The following is a 6,021-nucleotide window of genomic DNA, read 5'->3' on the forward strand; positions in this document are numbered from 1 at the left end:
GGGGTGGGGGAGGCACTGCGGAGTGGTGGGTGGCGGCCCAAGGGGCTGGGAGAGGGTCCGGCCCACTCTGCGCCTGGGCTGGGACTGGTCCTGCCGGCACAGGGTAGCAGGAAGCTCTCCGCACACTCACCGGACCTGGGCTAGGACTCTTCTGTTCTGATCTTTATTATTTTTTTTGTTTTGTTAATTTTGGATTTAGTTTGTTCTCCATTTTCTAGTTCCTTACTAGTTAATGTTAGATTGTTTATTTGTTGTCTTGCTTCTTTTTACAACACTTGGGATTGAACTCAGAGCCTCTTACTGAGTTCAGGAAATCTGTCCACACACTAAAGACCAAAGAATCCAGCTGGGGGCCTGGATCCTAATATAATGCATAAGTCCAGCTGAAGATCTAGAGCCCTTAACAATGCCTCCCACAAAGTCCAACTGGAAGCCCAGAACCCATGACAATGTCTCCTGCAGGCTCACTTCACTCATCTGCACCGGAAAGGCCCAAAGGTCAGTGGTGGAAGCTAGAAAGTCTATGCCAGTTGGATGAAGGATCTGTGCTAGCAGGCTGAGGGATCTGCACTGGACACAGGAAGTGATGCTGAAGGTAAGAACTGGAGCTCCTCTGAAAAGTACCACAGCTATCCTCAGCAACAGTGAGGTCCCGAACTTCTCTGATGATGAGGAAAGCTGAGTTCCCATCAGGAAGCCAATGTGACAAGCTTCTTCAGGAGTGTGAACAGTGCACTATCTCCCCCTCTGGAGCTAGAAAATGATGCCCAAGGGGAGAACCAGAGCGCCCCAAAATGAACTACAGCCATTCTTAGTGACAATGATGTCCCGAGCTACTCCTCTGATGAGAACAACCAAGTTCGCCAGGAAAGCCAGCATGATAAGATCCTCCAGGGGAACCAACAGCTCCTTACAGCTTCTGACATAACCCAACAGCTTCCTTAACAGGCTCCCAACCACTTCTCTAGTTCAGCCTCCTCAGGTGGGCCTCCCATACCCAGCACTACACTGGTTCAGTTCAGCTGGGTATAACAAATTGACCATCAATTGGCCTTCATATTTGCTTAAGTCACTGATTTCCTTCTGTTCTCTGGTTAGAATCCAAAAGCAATTTTTTTTTTTTTTTAAATGGAATAAGGATTTTTTTTTTTTTTTTTTTTTTGCTCCAAATGCCTTCAGGGAAGGTTTGGCTGGCTTGAGTTCTGGGGATCGAACCACAGCAACCTGAGCCTGACTGCTTTGTTGAAGCAGCCACTTAAAGAACTGAGCTAAGGGGCAGGGACAGGCCCCCCCAAAAGCAACTTTTAATTGATGGATGTCACATATTCCTTTTTTTTTTTTTTTTTGATTTCCAGAATTTATTTATTTTTATTTTTTTTTTCAAAGTTTTATTGACAAACAGATAGCAATGAGACAGTTTCAAATCAAATCGGAAGGACAGTTTCAATTCCTGTTTTCTTGAAAACACATTTGGATCCCAAAAGAAGAAATTTTAAACAAGTTCAAAGTAATTGCTCCTAGGGAATAGAAATTGGAAATGAATGAAGTTGGGGTATAATAGAAAAATGTCACCCAATTAGGATACTCTCTAGAATGAAAAGGAGCAGTGTTAACAATTACAGTGAGATAATGTGCACAAGCTGTGCTAGGAGCTGAATCATGTGTTTCCTCCTCACTGAGACATGAAGCCTGACACCCAGGTGTAAAGGCAGAGACCTTTGTTTAGGTTTACAGGCTGTGAAGTTTTCAGCCCACAGCTCTCCGACTCCGAGGCCGGCCAGCGTGGCAGAGAGGCACGGTGGAGGAGAGCTGTGAGTGCTTGAAAAACAAAAAATGAAAATGCATACTGCAAGCTCCTCTCTGCTTCAATTTGCAGGCCTCAACTTTACTGGAGCTTCCTTTCTAACTTTTAAACCATTCAGGAATGTCACCTGCTTTTGATTTTCAGTATGAACCTGGCTCAAAGCAGCAAGCGGTATCCATGCTCTAGCCTCAACATTGGACTGCTTTGAGATTTCCTCTGCTAGAAACTTCCTCCTGTCCTTAATCTCAGTCTCCTTCAGTATCTCAGAACATGGGCAAAATGCAGACAAAATTTCTGTGAGAGCATAATGCCCATGGTCTGGAGTCTAACTGCCAACAGAGTCCTTCCTACCTGAAACCCCTTGAGTCTGGCCTTTACAGGCTGCATTGCTGTCAGCATTCTGGTGTTCTGAGTTCTGACCAGAATCTCCCATCAAGATCAGCTTACAGCATTCTAGGGCTGTAGCTCCAGTGGGCATCTCCAAACCTTCCAAGCTCCTGCAAACCATTTCCAAAGGCTTCTAGACCACAGGGTCAGGCAGTGCCACGGTGATGACCCACACCGCTGATACCAAACTCTGTTCTAGTTACTTTCCTCATTGCTGCAACATAATTCCTGACATCCACAATTTGAAGGAGGAGACATTTATTTTGTCTCACTGCAGAATTTTCTGTCCATAGCCTAAGGTCCCTAAGGCAGAACAGTATAGCAGAGAGGACGGTAGACGAGAGGTACTTGTGACATGGCAGATGGGAAGCAAAGAGAGTCTAGGGAGGACATGGGAAGGAAGATTTAGCCTGCGTTACACCTACAGTGATCACTTCTTCAAACCGGTCCCCACCTCCTGACAGCAAGTCAGCTACAATGCCCCTATAATCGAGTCACCTTCCAAAGGACAGACCTATCAGGGAATGAGGCTTTAGGGGGACACCTGGATATAAACCATAGCACCTCCCAGCTTCCTGTATGGAAGCCCTAATCTCTCAATGTGATGTGATTGTATTTGGAGACAGAGTCTTTAAGAGGTAGAGATAAGCAGATTAAGTGAATGAATCCCTAATCCCACAGAAGAGGGAGGGAAGGAAGGGGAGAGAGAGGAAGAGATCTGTCTCTCCATGTACACGCATTAAACGAAAAATGTGCAGAGTTGTAGTGAGAAAGTGGCTGTTCATCTGTACAAGGACATCCCTCACAAGAACACTGCCATGCTAGCGTCTAGGTCTCAGACCTCCAGTTTCCAGAATTGTGAGAAAACACATTTCTGTTATTTAAGCCTCCCAGTCTATGGTCTTTTGTTATAGCATCCTGAGCAGACTAATACAGATTGAAATTGTGCCTGGAGAATGAGGATGATTTGTTATCCTTGAACACCTTCCTATGGTCAATTTTCTTTTTCTTTTTTTGGTTGACTCAGCCTGTCCTGAGGGCTAGGCTGGTGCAGCATGTGGTGCCAGGGATTGAATTTTGGTCCCCTACACCTGCCTAAGCTAGCCTAAGCAGGTGCTTTAGACTGCTGAGCTATCTCTCCGGCCTCCCATGGCCAATGTTAATCTCAAAATTCTGCTGTTAGACACTATGAGTGGTAGAGTGCTCACAGGTCTGAGATGTGGGGAGAGCAGTTCTGCTTGGATTAAGAAATAAGACTTCCGGAATGAGTTAGTGCCATGAGTAAAGTCATGCAAGGTAAAAGTCATCAGGCTTGACTGGCACTGAAAGCTCATGCATCAGGGAAATCACCAGTGGCAGTGATGTATGACCCTGGCTCCCTGCTGGCTCCATCCCTCTGTCAGCCTGCCACCATTGTTCTCTTCTGTCCCACGATGTAGGACATGGCCAAGACTGACAGAGAGGAGGTTGAGGGGCAGTAGTTAAAATGTCACCTGCACAGAATGAAATCCAAATGACTTAATTTACCTTGATGTGTTTTAATTAACACAAGTGAGAAAGTGAAGAGGTTGTGGATTCTAATCAAAGAAAGTAATGCTTTAGTTACTGAAATGCAAATGTCTTCATTGGGAGGGACACACAAGTTAATTAGGTCACAAAGATAAATTAACAGGAAACTAAACACATCTTTGCTACAATTAGATCTACCAGTGACTTGTGGTAAAAGAAAGCGTATATAGAAATCAAAGACTACAGTGTTAGTAATTTTGCATTTCATGGCATGTGAATTCTGTGAATATTTTAATTTCATAATAAATTCTACCTTTGTAGTGCATTGAAAATAATTTTGCTCATTCTCAATGGTCTCCATTTTGTTTTAAGCAGATGTTGGTTCCTTGATGCTAATAAATGGCTCTTAATTCATAGATGGACTCAAGATACAAAAAAGGGTGTTTACTTTTTTCCTATAAGCTATCGAATTGAGATGACTGTATACTATTTAAAAATCTTAAGGTTGTTTACTGAGCCTTATCAGTACACTAAAACAAGAATATCTTAAATTGTGGTGGTAGGGGCAGTATATTGTCGTTTTGGTTTAAGAATTTAAAATTATTTAGGTACAAATTCATATGGAGCATTTTCTTCCCTCTAGTGGTGAAAAGTAAATTTGCAATAACAGATTTTATTTATTTTTTATTTATTTTTAAATAATTTTGTTAAGAAACATAGTAATAAGACAGTTTCAAAACCGATTAGCAGGACAGTCTCAACAATTAATACATTGCATATTGTTGTCTTAGTGGTTATTCATTGTACAAGATGCAGACATGATATCCTGTCCACAAACATGCTTTAAATTATAAGAGAAAAGCAACATAGTATTTCAAAAGCAGAGGGAAAACATATTGGTGTATTGCTTGTGCTAATTACATTTATTGCATATTTTAAGAAAGATAAACAACAGGTTTATGTTTTATTAATCAAAATATACCAAAACCTAGAAATCCTGAAGAAGTAAAATAATTTTGTGATATTTTTTTCTTCAGGATTAAAATATTATTCATTTCTACAAAGAACATTAACTAGACATTAATTTAGTCATAATTTAATTCTACTCCTGATTCTAATAGTAATTTCCTATTAACCCCTTTTATGCTTTAGTTTCTAAATTTAGGATGAAAATGTAGTTAATAAGTCTTCCCATTCTCTAGGCTACACATAGGAGTATATGTATTACATTAGTTTTAAATTATGAGAGAAAAATGTTCTGATACATTCCATAAGTAATTATTTTTATTAGTGTCTTTGGACATCTTGACTAATTATTATTGTATATTTTAAGACATTAAATACGAAGTCTCTAAAATTTATTGACTGTATATAAAAAGACCAAGGAAATGTGAGAAACCAAGTAAAAATGGGCTCCTAGGAAAAATGTGGAGGAGCCTGACAGTTCAAAGAAAATAGCATATGAATAATTGTTGACTATTTTTCATTACTCAGAAAAATTAATGAAGCTTCATTTTCATTGCTGTTCTGAAATAAATGTCTCCCCAAGCCTGACTGCCCAACACAAACCCTTGGTGCCCCAGGTATTTCTGAGAAGGGTCCAGCCCCACAAGAATCCAGTACATTTCAACCAGAAGAGATGACAAGAGTTCTGAAGAAAAATCTTAGCAACACTCACACCCTTTCAAGACATACTTAAAGGCAGTTGTAGGAAAAATTTAATATTTGAGTGAAAAAGGTGATGTTCCAGAACAGTAGAAAGCTCTGTAATAGTCAGGGCATCTCTAAAACCCATCGACTTTATTGTTCTCATAAGTTTTTGGCAGCCAAAACAATGGCAAAGATTTGAGTGTGCTCACATAGGTATTAGTGTGCACAGCTATGCGAAAAGTGCAAGTGAAATGAACTTAATGCCACTGAACTGTGAGCTTAAAGATGGTTGAAATGGTTTTATGCCACGTCTTTTACCATAATAAGGTTTTAAGTTTATTTATTTATTTATTTTGTACAGGATCTCACTATGCAGCTTGGACTCAGAGTGACCCTCCTACTTCAGCCCCACCGGCTCTGGGATTATAGGCGTGCGCCACCTCACCCGGTTTTTTTAATTTTTATATTTATTTATTTTATTTTTTCCCCCATAATTTTATTGAGGAACAAATAGCAATGAGACAGTTTCAAACCAAATTGGTAAGAGAGTTTCAATAATTAACACATTGCATACACTCTTCCTAGTGGTTAATTGCTGTACAAGATGCAGACAAGATATCCTATTTACAAACACCATTAGAACAAATCCCTCTATTCATTAAGAGAATGTA

Source organism: Octodon degus, unplaced genomic scaffold (genome assembly GCF_000260255.1).
Source record: "Octodon degus isolate 3935 unplaced genomic scaffold, OctDeg1.0 scaffold00015, whole genome shotgun sequence".
Lineage (NCBI taxonomy): Eukaryota > Metazoa > Chordata > Mammalia > Rodentia > Octodontidae > Octodon > Octodon degus.